General features: G+C 38.1%; 1 protein-coding gene and 1 long non-coding RNA gene across 8 annotated transcripts in view; one reads left to right on the plus strand and one right to left on the minus strand.

Moving 5' to 3' along the window:
- Positions 1-14227, minus strand: part of LOC115215033 (dystrobrevin beta) — a 412633-nt gene that overhangs the window by 71926 nt on the left and 326480 nt on the right. The gene's annotated exons all lie outside the window — the stretch shown is intronic.
- On the plus strand, positions 7337-8990 carry LOC118764594. The gene is made up of 3 exons (XR_005000411.1): positions 7337-7348; positions 8762-8767; positions 8851-8990. It is a non-coding gene; the product is annotated as an uncharacterized LOC118764594 (long non-coding RNA).

Raw genomic sequence — 14227 nt, forward strand, 5'->3', positions numbered from 1 at the left:
TTGCCGAAGAGATACCAAAGAGATACCGGTTCTTAAGTGGACATGATCGGCAAGAGGCGGAGGAGGAGGAGACGATAGATAGCAAAGAAGGAAGCAATTAGTAATAACAACAATAATGATAATAATGATGATGATGATGATGATGATGATGATGATGATGATGATGAAAGTAAAGAAAGAGACGAGAGCAGAAGATAAGAAAATAAATATATTTGTGTATCGTTGGTATTGAGAGACGGGAAGAGAGACTTACCCTTGCAAACATATCACCGAGGCAAAGTTAGAGGCGAGCAGACAACGATAATCATAGAGATGTAGGAATGAAGAAATCTTGTAAACAAAAGCCAGAAGACAGAGAGAGAGAGAGAGAGAGAGAGAGAAAGAGAAGAAAGAAAGATACGTTGATGGCCAGAGAGGGAAATGAAGAAGGAAGAGAGAGAGAGAGAGAAGTGGGGGAAAGGGAGATAGAGTGAGAGAGAGAGGGAAGGATGAAACAGAGAGGGAGGGGGGCGAGTGGGAATAAATAAATAAATATACGGGATGAAGGTAATAACGATATAAAGACGAAAATAAGAGTAATTAATTGGGTAGAAGTAAGGACAGGTAAGGAAAGATGTGAAGAAGAAGAAGGCGAGGAGGAGGAGGGAAGAGAAAAGAGCGAGAGGGAATAGAGAAGAGAGAGAGAGAGAGAGAGAGAAGAGAGAGAGAGAGAAGAGAGAGAGAGAGAAGAGAGAGAGAGAGAAGAGAGAGAGAGGAGAGAGAGAGAGAGAGAGGAAAGGAAAGATCGATGGAGAGGAGGAATAGAGAGAGAGAGAGAGAGGAGAGAGAGAAGGGGGTGTCGAAGGGGAAACTCAAATTTAAAAAAAAGTAATATAAACAAAAGATTATGTTAAATAAGCCGCTGCACCATCGCCGCCACCATCGCCACTGTCCTATTGCAGAGATGGGGGGGAGGGTTACACATTAATATGATCCGTAACACCTCTCTCACGTAAGCCTCCCCTCTCACCCCACCACCACCTTTTATTGCTGGTTGTCATCCTCTCCACCACCATCGCCGCCGCCGCCGCCGTCGTCCCCGTCCCCACCACCTTCACTTCCGCTGTCTCAGATTCATTTGGCTCATCTTGCTGTGGCCTGCGACTGTCATCTCCATCACTTTGGCAGCAAGCTCTCTCTCTCTCTCTCTCTCTCTCTCTCTCACCAGAACTGTGGCAGCTGCTTACCTGCACTACACCACTGTGACAGCACAACATCGTCACAGCTACTAGAACAACAACAACAACAACATCAAACTACAACAGCCTGTCTTTGGCCATGTTTAGTTTTCTTGAACTAAATTTCAAGCACACACACACACACACACACACACACACACCACACACACACACACACACACACGTACACACACACACACACACACAGAACGAGTGTGTTTGTCAAACGTCACAGAATCAGAAGACATGCACGAAACATTAAACCTTATTTAACACATTCAATTACATACGCGTGTACACATATTGCGAACACATACACAGACACACACACACACACACACGCATGCATGCTGACATAAATGCATGCACGCTCACACAAACTCAGCTGATATTAAGTTGCATGCTTGCATCTGCTTCTACACCATATGCGCAAATGCAGGCAAAGGGTTCGTTTTAACCAAAGCTTTAAGTGTGTGTGTAAGTGTGAGAATTTATGCAACGCCTGTCTGTGATGTGAGTGCAAAAACAGAAGGACACACACACATGTATAAATACATATAAGGCCATACAGATGCACACATACATATATGTGGGCACACACATATATGAATGTACCATTATGTTATCTTGTAAACCCTTCAATGCAGTGTTGAAGGAAATCATCTGAATATCAATGGCAGTTTCATTGATCTGTTATTGAACAACAAAGAACACAAAGAAAATGTGGGTAGAGGGGGAGGAAGGGGAGGAGGAACTGAGAGATGATGAGACCAGCAGCAGCAGCACCACCACCGCCACCACCTCCACCACCGTTACCAGCGGCCAGTGGAGAGGAAATGATTTCGTTTGATGTGGCCAAGAAAAGTTGATTAGAAATAAAGGAAGTACAAGATGCGGGGCAAAAAGAGGGACTTGTTGAAGACCTGCTTTGGGTAATCATTTAAACAAGGTTCTTCACTGAAGAAATTGTCAGATCACAGAAAAGAATGGGTTAACAGGTAAATATCAAACCAACAGGTGACGTTCACTTGAAAGAAGAATCAGACACTTGTTAGGAATCTAAAAGAGATTTAGACCCTTTCATAGCAACATTCTTGAAACCAACCCTGTTTCTGTGTCATAAACCTTTTGCTTTAAGATGCTCCAAATTAAAACATTTCACAAAAATTTACATCCCAAATACCATTTTTAATATGGCAATTTCATTTTACTAAAGTCTTCATTATTTTTCTAAATTAATTGTCGCTTCACTGGCACCTGTGCCGGTGGCACGTGTAAAAAGATTTGAGCGAGGTCGTTGCCAGTACTGCCTGATTGGCCCCCGTGCCGGTGGCACATAAAAAGTACCCACTACACTCTCGGAGTGGTTGGCATTAGGAAGGGCATCCAGCTGCCAGATCAAGATTGGAACCTGGTGCAGCCATCTGGTTCGCCAGCCCTCAGTCAAAATCATCCAACCCATGCTAGCATGGAAACCAGACGTTAAACGATGATGATGAAAACTGTTTTTCAGCAGAAATATGGTAAGAAAAGGGTCAAAGTGATCGAAATTAAACACTTGTATCAAAATTTTATCTTAATTTATGTCCTAAACCCCAGTTTAATAATGACAAGTAATAAATTATTATTTTCAAAATTAATTGAAAGAAAGATTGTTCAGTGCCATTATGTGTCACCTTGGGCAAATGTCTTCTACTACAACCTCAGGCCGACCAAAGCTTTGTGAGTGGATTTGGTAGACGGAAACTGAAAGAAGCCTGTCATATGTGTGTATGCGTGTGTGTGTTTGTCTTTGTCCTTCCTCCACCACTGCTTGACAACAGGTGTTGACATGTTTATATCCCTGTACTTAGCAGCTTAGCAAAAGAGATCAATAAAATAAGTATCAAGCTTAAAATAGAAATAAGTATAGGGGTCAATTCATTTGACTAAAATTATTCAAGGTGGTGCCCCAGCATGGCCACAGTCTAATATCTGAAGCAAGTGAAAAATAAAGAGAAAAAAAAAAGATTGCAACAGGAATATAGAAAGAGAAGGGTTAAGGGGACACTTGGGGTTGTTTAGAGTTGGCAAGGAGAGTATAAGAATGTTCATGGGAGAGAGGGAGAGAGAGGAAATGTGAGAAAAACTGCACAATGAAGAAGGCAGTAAGTAGATGGGTGCGTGTGCAATAGAAATGGTTGGGCAGGAAGAGATTTGATTAAAAGAATGAGGAGCAAAAATATACCAGAGAGAAAATTAGGTAAAAAGGTGGAAAACCAAAAAGCAAGGTTAAGCATGGAAACAAAAGAGAAAGAAAAAATGGCCAACAGTTAATGAGGAGAACAAAAATAATGGTGACATTTGAAAGCACAAATGCAGTTATAAAAGACATTCTCTTAAGAACAAATAAAAAGATTTTGATTAAAGTAAAATTTCAAAAAAAAAAGAAAGAAAATTGCTCTTCCTTTATACTAACATTTTTTTTTTATCTATGGACCCCCACAACCATTCAATGTTTTTAAATGAGTTTTATAGAAACTTCTTTCAAAATTCCTATTTAGCTTTTCACACATTCACTTGTGTAGGTTGAACTATGTAAAATGTTAGAGAAAGAAATTTAGCTGTTTCTTGCAAAACACACAACTAGAGCAAAACATTTTCATGGATCCTTAAACTACCGTGGGTCCTCAGTTTGCTGTTTTGTTTCCATGGACCCTGGTTGACAACCACTACTTCACTGGCAAAGAATACTGTGTGAAACTTAGAAAAAAAAAGAAAAAAAGAAAAATGTTTTAAACCTAAGAACATTTATTTTGCTATCAGTTAATCAAGGTTCCCTAAATATATTTAGGGATTATTTGGGATTATTAATAGCTTAGTCACAGAGAAGATTATCATCAGAAATGTCTAACCAGATTAGCCAACCCTATTGTTTGAATTAATCCTAACATTGATTGTGGTATTGTGTTATATAGTGTCTGCTAATGTTTAAGATGGATGTATTTGATATACATGAAATAGCTGTCATGGACCTCAAACAGGAGGGTGATGTATATACACTTGAGATAGTTCCATAGATAGATATACACAGACAAAGCTGTCTGGTTCAGAAGCTTGCTTCTCCAACACATTGTTTTGGGTTCATTCTCAGTGTGTGGCACCTTGGGTGTCTTCTACCACAGCTCCGGACTGACCAAAGCCTTGTGAGTGAATTTGGGAGGCAGGAACTTAAAATAAACATCATCATCATTGTCATTCGACATCTGTCTTCCATGCATAGCAAAGGTTGGAAGCCTTTTATATATTTGCAGGCCACGTAAAAGTACCTATTACACTCTTGGAGTGGTTGGCATTAGGAAGGGCATCCAGCTGTAAAAAACTATGCCAAATCAGACTGGAATCTGATGCAGCCCAGTCAAACCGTCCAATCCATGCCATCATAGACAATGGATGTTAAATGATGATGATGATAATGAGGATGTGTATGATGAGATTCTTTGTCAGGTTTACAGAAAATATGCATTTCAGTCCTGTAGGTAGTCTTCAACTTTTCTTTAATCCAAGAGATTTTTTTCATCCTGAAATTCTACATGCAACTTATAGCTCTATCTACTTCAAGTTCCACCATCAAACGAAAATTATATCAAAACAGAAGACTGGAAATTGTGATGATAACACCTAATGACAGTAGAATTTCTTCTACCAATACACTTATTTGTGAATAGTTATGGTTCTAGAGACCAACTAACAGGATTCATGAAGCATTGACACTGGAGCTATAATTTGTACAAAGGTTATTTGGTTCAGGCACTTAAATCTGAGAGGCCCAGTCCACTGAGCTTCTGGTAGATATGACTTACTTTTCTAAGTGATACCTGTGAGCATTCCAAACACATCCATCAAACTAGTATGAAGACAAAAGCCAGGTTATTATTTTTTGCTATGGAATAAGTAAGAATGTTATTTACAACCGTTTTCATGAACAACTGCCCAGAGATGTAAATATTTTATCTAATTTCCAGACAAATGGAAACCAAAAAACAAAATCTATGCTAAACAACTACAGAATTACAGATTTGTATTTTCGTCATAAATTCTAATTTATTTCTTTTATTATCTTTGCTATAGAAACATAGAGACAAGGAAATGCAGAGGCTTTTTTATGGCAAAAGAGAAAACAAGCAGATAGATTGTGTTGCTTAAATTTATGTCTTTCATTGCTAAAGAATCTATAAAGTATATCAGAGTCTGTGAAATATTTGAGGTCACTCACCGTTTTTTGTCCAACTGCAGCAACAGTCAGTCACTCACTGCATATACAATCACTGGCAGAGATTTGGACACAAAGTGCTTGACACCAGAAAGATTCCTACAAGTTTTTAGTTTTCTTCACAACACCTGATATTCTAAAGCTATTTCCACATCCACATGTGTACATCATGTGTATGTGTATGTACATATATATGTGTGTATGTACATATATATATATATTATTCAAAGGAATTCCAACTCTATTTTTTATGTTTTATTTATATTCTTTATAATATTAATATAGGATTTAGAATATATAGTATAAATAGTATATATAGTAAAATGAAATGAAGTATTGATTGTCTTATTGAATAGATGATATATTGAACATCAAATATTAGGGGACAAGTATACTTTCTTGCATTTAAACAGTCTTCAAGGTCCCAGGTGTGACAGGAGTGTTTCAACTGTGAAACACTCCTGTCACAACCTGGGACCTTGAAGACTGCTCCAATGCAAAAAAGTATACTAGTCCCCTAATATTTGATATTCAATATTTCATCTATTCAATAAGACAATCAATACCTCATTTCATTTTACTATAAATAAAACATAAAAAACAGACAGAGTTGGAATTCCTTTGAATAATATATATCCCTCTATACACAATCATACAAACCCCTTTGTATTTATATATATATATATATATATATATATGTTATATGTTATAATAATAACGATAAAATTATATTCATTGGTAAGCAAGCTACTTACCACACAGCCATATATATATATGATGGGTTTCTGTCAGTTTCCGTCTACCAAATCCATTCAAAAGGCTTTGGTTGGCCTGAGGCTATAGTAGAGGACACTTGCCCAAGGTGCCACGCAGTGGGACTGAATCCAGAACTATGTGGTTGGTAAGCAAGTTACTTATCACACAGCCATATATATATATGATGGGCTTCTGTCAGTTTCTGTCTACCAAATCCATTCAAAAGACTTTGGTTGGCCTGAGGCTATAGTAGAGGACACTTGCCCAAGGTGCCACGCAGTAGGACTGAACCTGGAACCTTGTGGTTGGGAAGCAATTTTCTTACCACACAGCCACAAACAGCAACTGAAGTCACTTTATGTGAGAAAATGAAATACAAATGTATTTGAGCGGAAAGAATAATTATTCATTCATACAAAAATACAATTTGAACAAATGTAAGGGAAGCTAGAAGCACCCAGAAATAATCTGGGGTCAAATACAGTTCAAATATATTATTATGATGATGACTCATAATCGGAGATTTTTATCAAACCCTTTCTGGCAGCTTGAGTGAATAAAGGGGCTGCTTGTCTTTTGTGATTTGATTGTGTGGTAAGAAGCTTGCTTCAAAACCACATGGTTCTGGGTTCAGTCCTACTGCGTGGCACCTCTTCTATTATAGCCTCTGGCTGACGAAAGCCTTGTCAGTGGATTTCGTAGACGGAAACTGTGAGAAACCCATTATGTGTTCATGTGTGTGTGTGTGTGAGTGTGTTCCCAACCTGCCATTTGACAACTGGTGTTGGTGTGTCTACATACCTGTAACTTAGTAGTTTGGCAAAAGTGACTGATAGAATAAGTACAGGACCAATAGACTAAGTATTGGGGGGTAATTTATACAACTAAAAATTCTTCAAGGTGGTGTCCCAGCATGGCCACAGTCTAATGACTGGTAACAAGTGAAAGTCACAAAATATTTATAATGAAGAAATAAAACAAAGGCATAAAAATATCTGAATTTAATTATTATTTACAAAGGGATGATGATGATGATGATGATGATAATGATGGTGGTGATGATGATAGTGACGATGATGGTGGTTTTTATAGCATTTAATTTTAATTTCTTTATTTGAATAATGTTTAAATATTGATTTCTAACCATATAGACAGCCACAGATTTTGGGGTTAGGTAGAGGTACTTTTATCAACTAGTACTTAACAACAACAAGAAAAATTCTTTCTAATCTTGGAACAAGGCCAACCGTTTTGAGGTAAGGGAGGTGGCTAATCGATTACATCAACCCCAGTATATGACTGGTACTTATTTTATCAACCCTTGAAAAGACAAAAGGCAAAGTTGACCCCAGAAGAAATGCTGCTAGATATTTTGTCTGACCTATTAACAATTTTACCGATTCATTGCCTTAACAACAACAACAACAACTATATTAAATAATAATAATAATGATAATAATAATAATAATCCATTGCTCTATATTTTAGAGATTAGGAATTCTGTACAATGTTTACATTGGACGGATATTTGTCCTCATCTTGTTTGTTGTTACCACAAAACATTTCAGCTGATTTACTCTCCAGCTTTCATCAGATGTCCTGGTAGAATTTTAAACTCAACCCTGGGTTCTCATTCTTAATGAATCTTTGCTGATGTTATTATTATTACTGTTTATTCAAGGTACTGCCTGGAATTGAACTTGCAATCTTGGGATTAGTAGCCCACGCTCTTAACCATTACGCTATATGCCCATGGGCTACCTGGAATTGAACTTGCAATCTTGGGGTTAGTAGCCCGTGCTCTTAACCATTATGCTATATGCCCAGCATAATGGTAAAGAGTGTGGGCTACTAACCCCAAGACTGTGAGTTCAATTCCAGGCAGTACCTTGAATTTTGGATTTTGTGAGGAGGGGGGATAGTCAATCAAATCAACCCCAGTACTTGACTGGTACTTAATTCATTGATCATGAAAGGATGAAAGGCAAAGCTGACCTTGGTGGAATTTGAACTCAGAATGTTCCGGCAGACAAAATACTGCTAAGCATTACGCCTGGCGTGCTAACGGTTCTGCCAGCTCAACGCCTTTAATAATAATAATAATAATGATAATAATAATGATAATAATAATAATAATGATAATAATAATAATAATACTGGTGGTTTCAATATATTTATATCAAGGGCAATTTCGTTTATCAATTAATTCTTTTGGAATTGAATTATTTCCTCATATCGAAAAAAATAAAAAAGAAAAAAATTCTTTCGTGACTTAAAATAACTCCTGTGCTGAACTGATAATAACAGCTGAATAAAAACCATGTTCAGAAGAAATATATGAGTCCATTAATGGTTAGAATTTGGAAAAATTATCATAGGTCTAAGTTTTTATGTGACATATCAAACTCTGATGTGAAATATGTTTTCTTAGAATTCTTAATTACAGATGGTTCCATTTGGCACTGCATTTGGTAAGTATATTACTGTTTTGATCATGAAGACAGAATATGATAATCTGCAGCACACTTAGTGAGAGCATGATGTGCTCAGTATAGGAAACATGTAGTCGTGCTCAAATGAATTTGCATTTAAACCCTGAATTCTCCATCCAGGCCGAGGTCCAAGGTTAGAAAATTACTATCATTAAATCTCACAATGAGAGATATTCAGCAACAGTACTTTGGAGTAAAGATTGTTAGCCAACATAACATGGCAGTCCTGGTTTAGAACGAATGTTGCTGTAATTTAGCCCCAGGATACATCATCTCCAGTTGGCTATACAACACGATCCATGTCCTTATATTTTCCCTTGTTCAAAAATATAAGGACACAGATCGTGTTGTATAGCCAGCTGGAGACGGTGTCACCTGTGGCTAAATTACAGCAACATTTGTCCTAAACCAGGACTGCCATGTTATGTTGGCAAACAATCTTTACTCCTAGGTCCAAGGTGTCAAGAGTGACTATAAGAGAAATCCAAGGTGGGCTGATATGGAGGTAAATGCAATTAAGCTTGACATATATACATACACATGTGTGTGTGTGTGTGTGTGTGTATATAGATAAATAGATAGATAGTTACATATTTACATATATTCAGAAAGATAAACACACACACACACGTGTGAATATATTTACATAAAGCACGTTTAAGTAAATATGTGCTCAAATGTATATACACATGTTTACAGTAGTACCTTGGTTTTTGAACATCTCTGATTGCGAATAAATCATGCTTTATATATATATATTGGATTGGAGCCTGGTGCAGCTTTCTGGCTTGCCAGCCCCCTGTCAAATCGTCCAACCCATGCCAGCATGGAAAGCAGACGTTAAATGACGACGACGATGATATATATATATAAAGCAGGATTTATTCGTGATCAGAGGCATTTGTAAGAATGTGAGAAAGACAGAAGATAAAAGTATGGTTTATTCGTGATCAGAGTTGTTTGAAATATGTGTGTGTGTGTGTGTGTGTGTGTGGTGTGTGTATGTATGTATGTATGTATGTATGTATGTCAAGGCTAATTGTGTTTAACTGCATGTCTACCTATATATATGTGTGTGTGTGTGTATATATATATGTGTGTGTGTGTGTGTGTGTATATATGTGTGTATATGTGTGTGTGTGTGTATATATATATATGTGTGTGTGTGTATATATCTATATATATATGTGTGTGTGTGTGTGTATATATGTGTGTGTGTGTGTGTGTATATATGTGTGTGTGTGTATATATATGTGTGTGTGTGTATATATATATATATATGTGTGTGTGTATATATATGTGTGTGTATATATATATCTATGTGTGTGTGTGTATATATATATCTGTATGTGTGTGTGTATATATATATCTGTATGTGTGTGTGTGTATATATATATATATATATATATATATATATATATCCTGCTGTCTGTTCTAAACTCAGGCTAACAGCAGATACTTAAAGTGTTAACGAATGACACTATATATTGGAAAACAGCTAAAAAAAAAGACAAAACCATCAATTTGTCAGGTTAATATGATTAACTAAAATGTCATCCACCAAAAACAATGTCTTATTTTACTTCAATAAAAACCGTGTTTAATTAAGTTATTTAACACTTTCAGGTATTCCCAACTATAGCAAGCATCATCATCATTATCATTTTCTCCATCACCATCATCATCATTTTGACGTCCACTTTTCCATGCTTGCATGGGTCAGAAGGGTTTTTATGGTAGCTGTTCTTGTTGCCAATCTTCACTTGTTATTGCATAAGGTGATATTTCTGCATGGAGTGAAGGCACATCGTCTAGTGGCTCGGGGTATTCAGCTGACAATTGTAAGGTCATAAGTTCAATCCCCAGCAGCTCATTGCATCCTTCAGCAAGGCACTTTATGTCATGTTGTTCCACTCCACTCAGCTGGCAAAAATGTGTCATTACCTGTAATTGTGTGTTATGCTGAATCTCCCCAAGAACTGTGTTGGTGGCACGTAAAAAGCACCATCCGAACGTGGCCGATGCCAGCACTGCCTTGACTGGCTTCTGTGCCAGTGGCACGTAAAAACCACCAACCGATCGTGGCCGCTGCCAGCCTCCCCTGGCACCTGTGCTGGTGGCACATAAAAAGCACTAACCGATCATGGCCGTTGCCAGCCTCGCCTGGCACCTGTGCCGGTGGCATGTAAAAAGCATCCACTACACATCACGGAGTGGTTGGCATTAGGAAGGGCATCCAGCTGTAGAAACACTGCCAGATCAGACTGGAGCCTGTTGCAACCTCCTGGCTTCCTAGACCCCGGTTGAACCGTCCAACCTGTGCTAGCTGGAAAACGGATGTTAAATGATGATGATGATGTGTCTGTGGAATACTCAACCACTTGCACATTAATTCTATGTGCAGGCTGTTCTTTAGACCAGGTCAACTGCAATCCTCATTATCTTTTTCTTCTTTATTTATTTCTCCATGGCAAGACACATTTTCACAGAATCCTGGGAAAGAATAACATTTCCTGTATGGCACTCATACTCATTTCACAACTATCACATGACGTCAAGACAAGAACATGCTCACACACTCTCTCTTTTTCACTTTCACATACACTCTCTCTCTCTCACACACACACACTCTCTCTCATACACACACACTCTCTCATACACACACACTCTCTTTCACTTTCACATACACTCTCTCACACACACACACACTCACTCTCTCTCTCAAATACACACACTTTCACAGTTTTTTTTTTGGAGAGGGGAGGGGCAGTCGATTAGATCGACCCCAGTACGCAACTGGTACTTAATTTTATCGACCCCGAAAGGATGAAAGGCAAAGTTGAACTCAGCAGAATTTGAACACAGAACATAAAGACAGGCAAAATACCGCTAAGCATTTCGCCCGGCATGCTAACGTTTCTGCCAGCTTGCCGTCTTATATAATGAATATAGTAAAAGTTGACAACTCTTTTCATCTTATATTTATTCTGTAAACAAATAATACAATATCACAAGCATTTTATAATGTTCCTTTCTTTTCTGGAAACTCATTGCATACTGGCAGCTGATGGCTCGTGGACTGGCACCAGTCCACGGACCACCACTTTGAGCAGCACTGTGTTATTCAACCAAATCAATTGATGAATTTTAATCTTCCCAAGTGGACAATTAGGAAATAGAAATGTTCTTTCCAAACTATTTGTTTCGCAGCTTTTCATTTCATTCAATTTGATCAAACGTAGGGTTGTGTAAATTGCTTTCTCTGTTTTGGGTAAAGTGGCTATTATTTTTCTAATTCTTTCAGTCATTAGACGATGGCCATGCTGGGGCACCACCTTGAAGAATTTTTAGTCGAATCAGTTGACCCTAGGACATACTTTTTTAAAGCATCCAACTTATTATGTCAGTCTCTTTTGCTGAACTGTTAAGTTACAGGGGTGTAAACACACCAACACCAGGTGGTGGAGGACAGACACAAACACACATACCCACAAAGGGCTTCTTTTAGTTTCCATGTGCCAAATCCATTCAAGGCTTTGACTGATCTGAAGCTATAGTAGAAAACACTTGCCCAGGTGTCACACAATGGGACTGAACCCAGAACCATGTGATTGGGAAGCAAACTTCTTACCACACAGCCACGCATGCACCTATCCATAATGAGAATCTAAAATTATGGCATGTTAGAAATAAAAAAAAAATTTACATTTATAACAGAATTGAAAAACACTCGTCAGTGCTTCAAGGAATTTTAATTCTCTGAATGTCACGGTGCTGCTATGGAGCTGGAAGTGTCAATTCCTAAGTATAATAGCATTTGAACCAGCCATAGTTCAGCCCAAATATTTTGTGCTTTATGTTCAAATTGGCAAGATCCAGCCTCTCACACCTACCCAACAATGTCAATCTAAAAATAAACAATCCCATCATCAAAATCTCAAAGCAATGGGATAAAGCAGGATTAATTCAAAACAGAGTGAATAAATATTACATTTGGACCGTCATCTAAATGTTAAAGAGTTAAAAGATTGTTGGACGAAGCATTTACAAATGAATCATCATCATCATCATCGTTTAGTGTCCGCTTTCCATGCTAGCATGGGTTGGACGATTTTGACTGAGGGCTGGTGAACCAGATGGCTGCACCAGACTCCAATCTTGATCTGGCAGAGTTTCTACAGCTGGATGCCCTTCCTAATGCCAACCACTCTGGGAGTGCAGTGGGTGCTTTTTACATGCCACCGGCATGGGGTCCAGTTAGGCGGCACTGGCAATGACCTCACTCGAATCTTTTTACACGTCCCACCGGCACAGGTGCCAGTGAAGCGACATTGGTAACAATCACGCTCGAAGGGTGCCCTTTTATGTGCCATGGGTACGGAAACCAGTTGGTTGCTCTGGCAATGATCATGCTTAGATGGTGCTCTTGGCACCCTACTAGCACATGCACAAGGTGACGCTGGTAACGATCATACTCAAATGGTGCCCTTTTATGTGCCACTGGCATGGAAGCCGGTTAGCCGCTCTGTCAACGATCACACTCGTACGGTGCTCTTTGCACTCTGCTAGCACGGATGCCAGTCATCGAATTGATTTTGATTTTGATTTCAGAATCAGAAACGCATTATAAAAATTATTGGTTGTACTTCTTTGTCAATGAAGAACAATGCCGTAAAGGAAACATCAAAGAATTATCGTGTGATAACTTAGTATGACTGAGATGGAAAAATAATAGCAGTCTTCTTGGATGGCTTTAAAAGACTAGTACAGAAAGCTAAACAAAATGAGTTCTGTTCTGTAATGGTTGACAAGATGGTCACAGCTGGAATGTCTTTGATTACTAAGTTTAGTTGTTCAGACCCAACCTCGGCTAAACATCAACTAAATGTCTTTGAAACTATGGAGAAGGATTAATACCAAGATCCATGTTTGTAGTGTGAAGTGGGTCAATGAACACAACTGTCCCTGGAGTGAGATAGGGGTCTCAACAGTGAGATCAAAATAATATTTGCAAAAGATATGAACTTGAGTTTCAATAGAGGACCAGTAACATCACCACTCAGCTATTTTGTATCTTTCACTAATTAATGTGAAAGTGGGTGGCTGTGTGGTAAGAAGTTTACTTCCAAATCACATGCTTTTGGGTTCAGTTCCACTGCATGACACCTTGGGCCAGTGTCTTCTAATATAGCCTTAGGATGACTAAAGCCTTGTGAGCAGATCTGGCAGATGGAAACTGAGAGAGGCATGTTGTGTGTGTGTGTGTATATATATATATATATAATGGTCAAATTTTTCCACAAGAACTTAGTTCAATTTGAAAACTCCATTAGAATGGACGAAAGCGCTAATATATGATATATAAAAACATGTAATATACAAATAAATATCTGTAAATATAAAACCATCCAAATTTCTGGTTATCTCATTTCTTCTAATATAAAATACCTGTACATCATCTCCAAACCTTCCAATATATATATGTATGTATGTATGTATGTATGTACACA

The sequence above is a fragment of the Octopus sinensis genome, linkage group LG8 (genome assembly GCF_006345805.1).
Source record: "Octopus sinensis linkage group LG8, ASM634580v1, whole genome shotgun sequence".
NCBI classification, from domain to species: Eukaryota; Metazoa; Mollusca; class Cephalopoda; order Octopoda; family Octopodidae; genus Octopus; species Octopus sinensis.